The 14,903-nt window shown below is 39.2% G+C and overlaps 1 protein-coding gene across 1 annotated transcript in view; it reads left to right on the top strand.

Moving 5' to 3' along the window:
* Window positions 1-6,299: 6,299 nt before the first annotated feature.
* Window positions 6,300-14,903, top strand: part of LOC5567483 (LIRP) — a 50,033-nt gene continuing 41,429 nt past the window's right edge. Inside the window, exon 1 of the mRNA XM_001657435.2 lies at window positions 6,300-7,483. The gene's annotated coding sequence lies outside the window, so the exon portion shown is untranslated. The remainder of the gene's footprint in view (window positions 7,484-14,903) is intronic.

Genomic DNA, 14,903 nt, shown 5'->3' with positions numbered 1-14,903 from the left:
TTTGATACTTACTAGCGCCTCCTAGCGGCACAATGTTTAACATTTTATACATGTAGCATCTAAGCGTCAACAGACTTCTATTAAAACTGCATAGGCAAAAATATTAAATTTTCAATTTGTATGCTCACAGCTATAGAATTCTGAACTAACCAAGCGTGCAACACGTAGTCCTGATCCGGAACCTACCGAACAACTTTTCCGAAAACACCGACTGTCTAACTGTTCTGCATCGTGAGATGGGTGATTTTCGATTATTTGAAGTTCAGAAAGAAGAAAACCTTGTTTTTGAAGCAAACGCCATTATGCGATAAAATGCCCAACTAACCAATGTGTAATATAATAGCCCTTTCTCTGTAAATTGTAGAAAGTATAATTTTATATATTATAATATTGGCAGAAGCGTAGCGTACACAGCTGACCCTGTTGAAAACTGCTGTATGCAGGAACGGTCACTCGGTAGGGAGAAGGTTACCGAATGATACGAGTCATCGTGAGCGAGTGAGTCAGCAGGATAGGTAGAAGCAAAAGCTACGTGTGCTAGAGTTCTCGCAGTATTTTGTTGACAGGTTTTCAGTTCTTACAGTTGAATTACATTAAATATATTAAATTTGGGATTTTCTATCGTAAGTACAATAGTTTATGAATTCGTTATGCAAAATTTATTATTGTGAATCTGAAATTATAGGATGAACTGAGGAACGACATTCGTCATTATTATATTAGTATATTTGTCGACCAGAAGTAGGGTTAACTGGAAAGGACACCGGAATTGTAAGGATTAAACATATACTTGGTAGTTAAATGACTAATAGTTTATGTATTTTAGCTTTAAAGCGCCATTAAATAAAACCTTTGGACTGCTAAAAGTTCCGTGAATCCGTATTCCTACTTCGACGTGACAACATTCTTTAAAGAATTCCGACCAAGGCGTTGGTCGAAGGCGGATTTTCAGCAGAACTAACGTACACTGAGGAAACGGAACGTATGAGGTACATAAGAATTTCTTATGGAATAACGACATAAGAAGTATTTTGTTCTTCATTCGAGAATCTTATAACATTCCACAACAGACTTATGAAATAACACTCATTACATAGACAGATATAATTCCATAAGAAACTCTTTTTGGTTATCAAACGCATTGATCATTGGCATTCATAAGACAATCTAATGGAGTACGATTTTCTTAACAATTTCATACGAAAATCTTATGGATTACGTGGAGAGATGCTAATAACAAAATATTCACGATTGAGATTCATAAGCGCGCCTATGACAATGATTAGTAACACTTGTGAAAAACAGACGACTTCCTATCAAAAACCACGTAAGAATTTCATACGAAATTCTTTTGGAATAAAGACATAAGAAGCATCTAATGAGACTCATAAGAAAAACTTGTGAACTTCCATCGATCATTGCGTTCATAATACAAATAGGTATAATATCATAAGATACTCTTATGAAGGATCATAGATATCAATTATGGAATTCTTTAGGACCATTATGTATTTAGAGAATCGCTCTTTGAATTTAGGAAAATAAAGATATTCATAAGTTCTCTAATGATAACGACAAGAATTTCTTGTGAATATCGGACGTTTTGTGTTTCATAAGAATCTTATGAAAAAGAGAAAACCAGTCAAGAAATCAATTCACAAGCGTTCTCTTATGAAATTCGTACGCAATTTCTGGCTCAGTGTAGGAGAGGCTGTTTGACGATGGCAACGAGCTCGGATTTGCAGGATTGCACTGCATGCAATATGCCGGACCGGGAGGAGAATTTGATAGCCTGTGATGCCTGTAAGGATCGGTACCATTTCTCATGCGCTTCGGTGGACGACTGCCTCTGCCATTAACGTGGACGACGTGTCGAAATCCGGAAAATCCGGCAAATCCAGCCGGAGCAGTCGGTCGATGAGGATTCAACTTCAACTGATGAAGATTGAGGAAGAGCGTAAGGCCGAAGAAAAGCTGATGTTGGAGCGACAACAGCTAGAAAAGGAACGCCAGGAAAAAGCTTTGCAGGAGAAAGTAGCCATGGAAATGCGGTTCCGAGACGAAAAATACGCCCTGCTGATGTCTGAAGCGAACGAAGATGACGACGAAAGTATTGCGAGCCAGAAAAGTCTAGTGAGTAGTAAGGATAAAGTCAACCGGTGGATAAAGGATCACGCTGGCATGTTAGTTGACGGCGAAGGTCAACCTTATCCGGTTCGTGAAAAAGCGGGCTTCAGGGACCCCCCAGCGAAACCAGCCAATAGGGTGGAAGAAGGAGCGAAGCGCCTTGAAACCCCACTTACGTCGTTGGGTGAAAATGTCGGCAAATCGAAAGCGACGGAAGTACTGAAACAAGGAGCCATCACATCGACGCCCAATCAGCCAAATCGTTTGGGACCACCAGAATCGTTTTTGCAGATGCAACAAGCACCCGAACGACCATCGAACCAAGAAGATCCGCCGGTTCCGAAGCAGCACGCTTGGAAATCAGGACCACTGCTGCCCCACCAAATCCACCAACCAGTTTTACAGTCGGTGCAGCAGCAAGTTCCACGATCTGCAGCATGGCCATCGAATCAGCAATCGGAGCCATGGCTATTTTCCTCGAAACCGCCATTAGTGCCCCCGAGTCAGCAATCAGTATTACTTCCGCTGGGCCAGCAAACACGACAGCCCACCTCGACGTCATTTCCACCATGGCAGCAACCTGTCTCATAACACGCTGAAGGTGTGCCGGTGGTGCCACCCCCTCGACGCCTCCTGGATTTCATGGTCCCATTGTAAACCCGAATCCACTAAGGGGATCGCTATCGTTTCAACCCGATCAGTCCCAAGCAGCATGGGGCCAATTTCAGCAACAGCTGGCAGCAAGGCAAGTAGTTCCGAAGGAGCTACCGGTGTTCTCGGGAAACCCCGAGGATTGGCCGCTTTTCGTGAGTAGCTACCGAAACTCAACGGAAATGTGTGGCTATTCAGATGCAGAAAACCTCACGAGGCTGCAGAGGTGCCTCAAAGGCAGCGCGCTGGAGGCTGTTCGAAGCAATTTACTATTGCCTACGTCAGTCAATCAAGTGATGGTGACACTAGAGACGCTGTTTGGAGGCCCCGACCGACTGCTGCAGACCATGTTGAACAAGGTGCGAAATGTTCCGGCACCGAAGGCAGAACGGTTGGAAACATTGGTCAACTACGGCATCACCGTGCAAAATCTAGTAGGACACCTGAAAGGAGCGAACCAGCAGGCCCATCTGATGAACCCGTCGCTGCTGAACGAGCTAGTGGAGAAGTTGCCGGCCAATATCCGTTTAGACTGGGCACTCTACAAGCAGCGTGCTGGATTCGTAGATCTTGGAACCTTCAGCGAATACATGATGGCGATAACCTCAGCAGCCAGCGATGTTACGCAGTTCAACGACCAGGACGTCCACCGAGCCAACCGAAGCGATAGACAGCGTCCCAAGGAGAAGGTTTTCATGAACACGCATTCCGCACCAGATGTTCGTAAGTCAGGGATTGTCGAAGGTAAGCTAGTAGACGATAAGGCAAGACCGTGCTATGTTTGTCAGAGCATAGAATCAGGGACTGTCCTAGATTTAAAACATTAGCTGTGGGGGATCGCTGGAAATTGGTCAGTACTCATCTACTGTGTAAAATTTGCTTAGTGCCGCACGGCAAGTGGTCGTGTAAGTCCAATAAGATAAGGACAATTCAACGAAGTGACTGGAAACTTTGTCAGCACATTCTGGATCAGTTCTGGTGTAGATGGATCCGTGAGTATCTACCAGCCATTACGAGGCGGACCAAGTGGGTTTCAGAAGCTAAAGCTATAGCAGTAGGTGATGTTGTCTTCATCGTGGACGGAAGTGTAAGGAACCGCTGGACTCGAGGTGTGGTTACAACCGTTTTCCCGGGAAAAGATGGACGTATTAGGCAAGCGATAGTCCGGACTAGTTCTGGAACATTGCGCAGACCCGTCGCCAAGCTTGCTGTCATGGATATTCTTCCTAAGAGTAAAGCTGAAGAACCAGAGCAGCTTTACGAGGCGGGGAATATTGGCAGAAGCGTAGCGTACACAGCTGACCCTGTTGAAAACTGCTGTATGCAGGAACGGTCACTCGGTAGCGAGAAGGTTACCGAATAATACGAGTCATCGTGAGCGAGTGCGTCAGCAGGATAGGTAGAAGCAAAAGCTACGTGTGCTAGAGTTCTCGCAGTATTTTGTTGACAGATTTTCAGTTCTTACAGTTGAATTACATTAAATATATTAAATTTGGGATTTTCTATCGTAAGTACAATAGTTTATGAATTCGTTATGCAAAATTTATTATTGTGAACCTGAAATTATAGGATGAACTGAGGAACGACATTCGTCATTATTAGATTAGTATATTTGTCGACCAGAAGTAGGGTTAACTGGAAAGGACACCGGAATTGTAAGGATTAAACATATACTTGGTAGTTAAATGACTAATAGTTTATGTATTTAAGCTTTAAAGCGCCATTAAATAAAAACCTTTGGACTGCTAAAAGTTCCGTGAATCCCTATTCCTACTTCGACGTGACAACAAACTGCTTCTGAGATATTAGCGCCCAAAGCTTCAAAAATTTGCTATTTTCAAGGCCTACCCACCTACCCACAATGAACCATCCCCTTATTGAATTTTAATAATATTTTCCAGTAGTACTCAATAAAAATTTCTTTCTAAAACTACAGAAAAATCTAAAATCCTTTTAAATTTCGCATTCCATTTTAAACCTTGTTAAGTGACAATTCTCGGTTTTCCCAGTTGGCCAAGAATGATCTTGAGACAAGAGAAAAAATGGAGTCGGATTCGACAATTTGTTTTCAAATCTTTTTTTTTTTGTTCTCTTGTTTGAAGAAATGAGGACTAGGATTCTGATGCATAAACAATATCAGTGTTATTTCTTGACTTTATCAAGGGATTCCATTTTGACTGATAAAGGGGCGTGCCTGTGGAGAGTACCCACCATACTCTTCAAAGGGTATAAATAGCGCAACCTTTCAAAAGCATCCTTTCCTGCGATAAAAAAAAAAAAACATTTAAATCTCGATCCGTCGTATAATAGATTTGTGTTATACTATCAAATCGATCAGAACCGTTGATTATTATAGACATTTTAAGGATCGGAACCGGTTCTGGGTTATCCGGAAAAATTTTATGACTTCTATTTTAATCTTGACGAAAAATCATAAATGTTGTGCCGAATTATGATACTGTATGAAGTTATGGATATGGCTACACCACGCCCTATCCAAATAACATGCTTCGAAATATTTTGGAGTGACCAAATCCAATCCTCTTTAATTTGTTGTAGATCGGAATAAAAAATTACTGAATACATAACTGGACAAAATATGCTTCGTATTGGAGTGCTCCTTATTGCAAAATTTTAGAAAATTCAACCGATAAATGCATGTCAGAGTGAATCATGGAATTGCCCAAGTAGTTATTTACTTTACTAATGTTTCTTACGTTTCATTTAAAACAAAAAGAATGTAAATCAGTTCAGAGATGGATTTTTAGGAGGGTATAACTTTTTCTAAAGGCTTGGGAAAGGTTAAATAAAATTTAGGATATGCGTGATAATATATGAACATTTGTTAAATGTAGCGTTACTGTAACAATCCTTATAAAAATCTATCATCACATTCCAGATAGTAAGTGTAATGCAATGATTGATTTTCTTGAATATTGGAAACAAACGGTTTTGAAAACTTGTAAAACGATTATGATTTTTTTTTTTTCAATGCATTGGAAATCGATTTTCAGAGATGCATTATATTACATGAATATTAGTTAAATATAGCACGTTATGTGTTAAACATTGGTACTGTAGAATGCAAATTAGTACAGATTTTCAATACATTTATTCTCATAACATGTAATTTTTGTGTAATAGTTTTTAACTACAAACATAATTCATCAAACTTAAAGCATGAGACGCGGCCAAACGCCCTGAACGTGAACTGGCTCACGTTTTATCAGTGTTGTCCGATCCTCTTCACACTCCGTTCATCACAGCAGCACACAACCACTGAAGAAGCAGCGTGATCGTCGAACGGCAAGCTTTATTGCTGCAGTGCCGTCAGAAAGAGACAGCGAGCGACCGCAGGATTCGATCGAGCAAAAGAGCTAGAAGTGCTCTTGGCTCGTCGTTCGTCAAAGGGGCCCTGGGCTTGGGTCTCTTGTACAGGCTCTTGGACGCACCGCAGAACGATCTTTTGGGCGGTGTGGCGAGCAGCGAGGCGGGTATAAATGATTTATTTTAAAAGCGCTACGCTTTCCAGCCGCACGACCAGTTGCACTTGTGATGTCGACGAGGTAGCAATAGCCATTTGAAGTTGACTCGTTAGTGTTTTAAGGAGGAGAACTAGTAGGAAGTTCGTGGTTCCGTAGTGAAGTACCAGACACAAGCCCATCACAGAGAGAGAGGCCCAAGTGTGTCGAAGCGATTCCCAAGGGGAGAGCCCCGCAAGAAGGAGAAACTACTGGACTGTGTTGTTTTTTGTTTTTCGAAGTTTCCAATAAGGGTCTTCCAAGGCTATCCTCGGACAGCAGTTGCGTCTGAAAAGCAACCGACCAAGGACAGCCGAACCGAGAGATCCCAACGTTATCGTCGATGCGCTGAGATCCAGACAAATAGCGGCACGTACATAAATGCTACTGAAAACAAAAAATAAAACAAGTCAGTGTCCTTTGAGCGTCGGTGACTGCCGCAAGGAGGGACGAATCGTGTAAACTGCATCGCAAGAAACTACCGAAGAACAAGTAGAAGAAAAATATGTTTTAAGTGATTTCAATCCAAGCAAGCCACGCGTATACGATCACAAGTTGTATGATTGAGTGTATAGAACCGAGAGTAGAAACCGCCTAGCAACAACGAAGCAAACGCAGTGTGATAGTTGTTCTTTCTCAAGCCAAACGGTGATTCTGGTTTGGTTGTAACTAAATCTAGAAACAAAAAGCAAACGGGAAACACAAAAAACAAGTGGTCGTTGTAATAACTGTTTACAAAACTTCCAAGCCTACTCTGTGAGCGCTGAAATAGTTGTTATTAATACATCATATTCATGGCCTGCTGTCTGAGAAGAGGCGTTGGCGCTTATCACGAAGACTCTTGCTAGACGACTACGACGATTGCAGCAGCATACTGGAAGAGAGAGACCACAAACCGGCACCCTTTCTACCGAGTGTACATACTTTGTGTTGTTTTTTTATATATAAACTGTATTGTTCGGCTTCCCACACGCTATTAATAACTGGTACTGGCTTGATTCGCGTTGACCCTTGACACCAACCCCGCGAGTGACTGCCGGTCTCGTTTTGAATGTGTACTTTGGAACTCTACTGGATCGATTTCATTTTCATCTTCAACAAAAACTGCTCCAAGTCAGTCGGGCTGACGTATCGCTGGATCATTTTTCTTTGCTGCCGATTGATCAACGAACAAAAACCTAAAGGTATGTAAATGGTACTGATTTGTCTGTTAATTGACGTTTATTGAGGTCAATGTAACAATTATCATTCATTTCTTTGGTCTAAATATAGATCAAAATTACCAGTTACATGTCGCCTCCTATAACCAAAACAATACAAAGCATTTCAAGAAATTCTAAATCATTACCCTAAAGGGCGACTATCCCAATATCAGCCCTCAAGTGTTCTAGAAATGGAACGTTCCGAAGTCCAATCAGCTTTCTGTGATTAAAACTGCTGGTGACATTGAAAGTGTTTACTTCGAATTTTGGAAACAGTGCCGGAGGAGTGATGAAATATTCCTGCCAAACTGGTTAGATCTAACGAAGTTCTAGATACGACTTGGTTTGGATGGAATGTGTATTAAGGCTTGAATCCCTACTCCACGGGGCAAGTGGGGCACGGTGTCTCTGGTTGAACAACATTAATATAAAAAAAATCAGTATCGCTAAAACATCCACAAAATGAAAGCTTAGGCTTTTCCCTTTCATTTGAGACCTGTTTGGAAATGTTCTATCGGGGGGTCCTGAACATTTTTTTCAAAACAGTACAATGCCGTTTTTTCAGTACTGATTTCTAAATTATGGTTCACATAGTCATTTTCTTGCATGCTTATCTAGGTAGCCATGAGAAAATTTACTACGAATAGTTATCCAATTATTAAAAATGATTTACCATTATACCATTCTATTTAAACCAATTATTAACACGACATATCGATACAGTAAATACGGTTAATACGGCCTAAAAATGCTCACTATTGTACATTACTACAGTTCAAAGATGCTGTCGATCACATGCTTCGGAGTTCTCCGGAACCTTAACATGATTCCATGCAACTTGAAGATTGAAATGCACGGTTTCACTGGCTTGTTTTCCATATTTGCTCAAACCACTTCCTGTGATTTTACAAAACTCCGGGATATGATAGCGCCAATGTGGAACTTCCAGCTATTGGGAGCAATCCACGTTTTTGAAAAGTTCTCAACCTTTTCAGCAAAATCATCATCCAGACTCCTTTGAAAACAACTTTTATGCACCTGATCATAATGATCAAGCGCCTGAAATACATTTTTTCATTGACAATTGATAATTTACAGAATAGTACGATAAATTTCAATTGCAAGCAAACTTGGATCCCATTTTACTTCCAAAACATGACGATTTTTCAAAAGCTTCTGACAGTTTCAGCTGGTGAATCCACATTTGCTGTGGCTTAGGCAACTGATGATCCTCACCTGTAATAAAAGAATTAATTTTAAAGTCATCTTTATGAATCACATAATAAAACTGCTGATGCTTACCCATTCCTCGACATTATTTGGATCAATGTATTATACTTTTTTGTCAATTGGATTGACAACACCTAGTGAAATATGCCAGGAACGTGGCGGGCAATTTGTTTGTCGGGTGATCTATCGAGCAGTGGATAGTAAATACAATTGCAGAACTGCTCCTCCAGTTTATGGTCTGAGCCGAGACTTTTCCATTTCGCCGACGCGTAGGTAATCAAGTATTCGTGGATGAGCAGCTACATTGGATAGATCTTTTTTTTGTGTGGTACAGTAAGGGCAAGGAAATGTTGAACTATCTCCCATTATTACGCAAAACAGATTGACGATTTTAAAATCTCCAGAAATGAAGCACCCAAAATTATTCAAAAGCAACAGTGTCTTCCAAATTTTCTCAATATTGACATATTTATCTGAAACGCCAGAAGCAACAGCAAGCAGCAACAGTATTTTTACGCCAGTATCCTTACAACGCTTGCAGACTGAACTGCCCAGGCCCACCCCCCTGTTTGGACGTCACATAATCAACTAACCCCTGAACGTTATTACAGTATATTACAGGTTTAAATTCAGTTTCTGCATTATCGTTCAAATCAAAGTGCAGATGTGTTACCTCTAAAAACCCCTGAACTGATTGGTTAAGTCTACTGATTTTGAAGGCGATGTTTGGGGCGATTGCAACATCCAAACCCCTTAGACAGCTGCTCAACTGCAACGTTCATCTGGTGCTCAAATCACATTTTTTTTAATCAAAAACAAGTCATCAGCGAACAAATGTTTTTTTTTATGTTGTACATTGGGTGGTAAACCGTGTAGATTTGACAACCAACAAATTCAATTGGCACTTACTTTTTACACTACTGTGTCTACCATCAATCTACCGTTTTGCCTTTAGTTTTGGTGAGATTGTTGTTCTCACATCATTACATGCTTCGAGTGGTAGATTTTAAATTGTATTTATATTTATACAGTGCTATATTCAAAAGTTTGAATTGGTTACTGAACGAATAAACGTGCAAGCTCGATATGTTTTTGTAGGAAAATACCAGACTTTAATCCTGATGTGGTGAAAAATGTGCTGTTCAATAATATCAACCACACAGCTAAAAATATGTTGTAAATTTAAGTTTATTTTCATGCACATATTTGGAGCATCAAAATAAACCTAAATTTCAACGACCAATCAATTATTTTTCAATCGAATTCACTTTAAATTTACACGATCATGTAATATTCAACAATTTATAGTTAAAAATTGAATGTATATTCATTTATATTTACATAATGCTGTAAAAACACACGAATCTGATTTATTTGTACAGTAGACTTCAGTTTACATCACATTGAAAATTAAATATTTTTTTCTGTGCACTATTGCTGATATATATATATACAGGGTGTCCGCAAATTATCCGTACAAACTTTGAAGACATGGCTCTATACAACCAAGCATAATAAATTCAATATTCTTGCATGGTTTTAAACATTGGCTTGTTATATTCTTAAGAAGTAAGTTTGACACATTTCCAATTTCAAATAATTGCACAATCAACCCAAATGTATTGAGGTGTCTTAAAGGGAGCTGTTTCCGAGCTTTATGACGGAAGAGAAATGTCCATGCAACTCACTGGATTTGAACCGTAAAATTTTCTATTTCCAGTCTAACTCGAAGCCACTTACCTGTAGATTACTTCAAATAATAATAGGACATTTGGATTCATCTCTTTGCGGTTTTAGGGATAACACATCTCCAGTATGACTAGCGGCCCTCAGGCAAACGTGGCGCCATACCAGCGTCGAAACGTCGGGTTAAATAATAAAACTCGTTTTTAACAAAAAACACTGCGTTGCCGATATTTCATCAATCATTGAAAATACAGTCGAACTCTCAATAGAAAACAAAATACAACTTTAAAAAATTTCGAAATAATTGCTTGATACTGATATAGGCAAATTTCAATTTTTCGGAGACGTTTTGCCTGAGGGCCGCTAGTCATACTGGAGATGTGCTATCCCTAAAACCGCAAAGAGATGAATCCAAATGTCCTATTATTATTTGAAGTAATCTAGAGGTAAGTGGCTTCGAGTTAGACTGGAAATAGAAAATTTTACGGTTCAAATCCAGTGAGTTGCATGGACATTTCTCTTCCGTCATAAAGCTCGGAAAACAGCTCCCTTTAGGACACCTCAATACATTTGGGTTGATTGTGCAATTATTTGAAATTGGAAATGTGTCAAACGTACTTCTTAAGAATATAATAAGCCAATGTTTAAAACCATGCAAGAATATTGAATTTATTATGCTTGGTTGTATAGAGCCATGTGTTCAAAGTTTGTACGGATAATTTGCGGACACCCTGTATATATATATATATATATATATATATATATATATATATATATATATATATATATATATATACGGGGTATATTTATTGTAACAGGCATACCTCTAATCAGCAAACCAAAATGTTGACCCAAAACAATGAATTTATAAACCTATCACGCGACACAATCACCAATTTTTCGCTATACAACCTTAGAACGCGACAACTTAAGCAATGCAGCGCCGATTTCCCTACTATTGATGCCATTTTAGTTGTTTGTGCAATCTGTGAAACCATTTGTAATGTAATGATCCATGAGTAAATGTTTTCTCAAACGCTTTGTTTATTACTAATCGTAAAAAGCATATCTTATGAAAATATATTTGAATTTTAAGACGGTAGCATACAACTGAATCTAAATAAGGGTTATTTATTGAAAATCTTTTAAATCTCTAAACATTTTTTTTATTTAAAATTTTAAATACTATTTACAATAATTTTAGTTTTGTATAAATAAATCAATTTTGAATAAAAATATACAATTTTACTATTTACTAAATTGATAAGCAACTGAACAGCAACACTGCCACAAAAACAAGCTTGTTTATAGAAATCTGGACAAACATTTAAAAATGGCACATCGGCATTGGTGAACAATGGCTTTGTAAGATGCTGTTGAGCCCAATTCAACTCGATCACGTCCACCAATACTAGTATCAGGAAGAACTAACACTAATCTTTCTGATAGTGGTGTTAGTTTGCATGGGCGAGCTAAAAAGGGATCAACAGCAACGTTTCTGAAAAAAGACTCAAGACCTCTCCAGCCCTTTTCAAATGTTTGTCCAGAAATATTTGTCATGGCCTTCTACGGTTCGATTGAGTTGTCATCATATGGTACAAGCGATTCATTGTATCATACTATTGGTGAAAGAAGATCACCTATGGTACGTATCTCTTACTAAAATAAAATAAAATGTTCAGGACCCCCCGATAGAACATTTCCAAGCCTAAGCTTTCATTTGGTGGGTGTTTCAGCGATACTGATTTTTTTATATTAATGTTGTTCTACCAGAGACACCGTGGGGGCTCGTATTTCGATACCACGCAAATGTGCTGGAACAAGGTAAAAACGAAAAATTTGCGTTTTAAATTAATATTGTTTGAAATATTGTTTATTTTTAACTCTTCACTCACCATCGAAGTGTTTTTTTTGTATTTTATTTATAACATCGTTTAAAAATCATTCAAACCATAATAAACCTTTCAAATCGACTGAATTTGTCTATAGTCACTGATAAGTTATGGGCCCAGATAATGTTTCGAAATTGTGGGAATCCCATAATATGTAACGTTGAATTTTAAATCCTTTAATTATTATTATTCTTTCTAATATTACAACCCCACATTTACAGTTTCTGTTTTTCAGCTTAGCATTTTCACAGATTTAACATATAAAACTATCTTTGACAAAGTTTGTGACATCTAAGAATTTAAAGTCAATCGAACAATATTTGCTTCTTTTTTTATCGTGGCCTCCTGAATCATTGAATTTGTGTAATGCTCACATGCAATTGCGTTTTGCAGATCCAGCATTTTATTGTACTTAAGTATGCGTGTGCATCAACACAGTTAGCTACCAAGTAACTTGATTTCATACCAAACAATTTCGGAAATGTACAAGATAAGATTTAGTGAAAAAAATATATATAGCGTGTAGCTGTTTCCGTAACTGTCGTCATAGGTTCTTCAAACAGCCCAATGTACAAAGCTTTGGAATGCTAATCTATCTGTTTGTCAGTCAGACGACGATTTACTTGTAATCAAAGCTGTCTCGACTTAATAAGCATAGACTATTAAAGTGTCTTTGCCACATAACATGCAAAGCCATACAATGACTGGCAAAGAAAGAACTTGAATCAATGTGAAACGCTCACAAGAACACTCCATTTAAAGGCGTTTCCGAGTTTCACTGGAAATTTAAAGACACAGAAACAAAAAGAATGAAAAACGGTAAATTATATTTGAAAATGGTTTTATTTCAATCAAACCTCAGTTTCTTTGCGATTTGCGATTTTTTGCTTTGAATTAACGTGACAGAAATATTTAAAAAAATATGAAAAAAAAAAACTACACTGACATAACAAATTGAACTTACAAAGCCAAGTTTGAAATAATGAAGAAATTATATGGAAACAGTTGTTACAGGTTATTGATATCATTGTCGAAACGTTGGGCCCTCGTTTTAGTACGTTAAGATGAAACAATTTGGAATCAAATTCTCAAGATTGCACTAAAACTTCCAAGGTTCATATCTCGCGAAGGAAACATCGAACAACACTGCATTTCTTATTTTGGTTTTGTGAACTACCAGAAAACTAAAAATAAATAAATCAAAAGCGTTTTCATCCTATTTCTTCAGTTTTGTGCCTTCGAAAACGCGAGTAGGGGTACAAGTCAGCGCTCATGAGCACAAAACTGCTGTTTTGTCAGTATCTCACGATCCTGATCATTTAGAAATATGGCTTCTTCGACAAAGTTGTTCAGTAGCTCAAGGGCTGCCATTTTAAGAGTCAGTTGATTCAAAATCTTGCCATCAGGCGGCGCTAGTGAGCAAGAAACTTTTGTTTTGCAGATATCTCAGTATGCTGACCAGATGTCGTCTTCGGCAAAGCTGTTCAGTAGCCCAAATTGGAAAAACTCTGTTTATACCTTCACCAAATTAAAAAATAATACCGATAGAGGAAAAGCCCCAATTTTCGACCCATCCATACAATTTTAGCCTACTTTTTATGGAAATCCGAAAATTAGCACATTTCTTACCACCGCACCGCCAGAAAAAAAGATGTTACAAGTAGCAAAACCGTGAGAAGCTTTCCACAGATTGCTTGGGAAGCTTCTCTCAACAATTTCGGAAATTTCTCTTAGTGGGGCTTCTCCGGGTGGCTTCTCCCAGAAGCTTGGGAAGCTACTCCCCAGAGCTTGGGAAGCCTCTTTCCAGAATCATGGTAAGCTTCTCCCAGAAGCTTGGGAAGCTTATCGCAGAAGCTTGGGAAGCTTCTTCCAGAAGCTTGGGAAGATTCTCCCAGAAGCTTGGGAAGCTTCTATCAGAAGCTTTTAAAGCATCTCCCAGAAGCTTGGGAAGCTTCTCCCAGAAGCTTGGGAAGCTTCTCGCTGAAGCTTGAGAATCTTCTCCCAGAAGCTTGAGAAGCTTCTCCCAGAAGCTTGAGAAGCTTCTCCCAGAAGCTTGAGAAGCTTCTCCCAGAAGCTTGAGAAGCTTCTCCCAGAAGCTTGAGAAGCTTCTCCCAGAAGCTTGAGAAGCTTCTCCCAGAAGCTTGAGAAGCTTCTCCCAGAAGCTTGGGAAGCTTCTCCTAGAAGCTAGGAAAGCTTCTCCCAGAAGCTAGGAAAGCTTCTCCCAGAAGCTTGAGAAGCTTCTCCCAGAAGCTTGAGAAGCTTCTCCCATGAGCTTGGAAAGCTCCTCCCAGAAGCTTGGGAAGCTTCTCCCTGATGCTTGGGAAGCTTCTCATAGAAGCTACGAAAGCTTCTCCCAAAAGCTTGGGAAGCTTCTCCCAGAAGTTTGGGAAGCTTCTCCCAGAAGCTTGGGAAGCTTCTCCCAGGAGCTTGGGAAGCTTCTCCCAGGAGCTTGGGAAACTTCTTCTAGAAGCTAGGGAAACTTTTCCCAGAGGCTTGGGAAATTTCTCCAAGAAGTTTGGGAAGCTTCTCTCAGAAACTTGGCTAGATTCTCCCAGAAGCTTGGGAAGCTTCTCCCAAAAGCTTGGGAAGCTTGT

This window comes from Aedes aegypti, chromosome 3 (assembly GCF_002204515.2).
Source record: "Aedes aegypti strain LVP_AGWG chromosome 3, AaegL5.0 Primary Assembly, whole genome shotgun sequence".
Taxonomy (NCBI): domain Eukaryota; kingdom Metazoa; phylum Arthropoda; class Insecta; order Diptera; family Culicidae; genus Aedes; species Aedes aegypti.
Note: the sequence above shows the minus strand (reverse complement) of the source record. Positions and strands in the feature narration are given on the sequence as shown.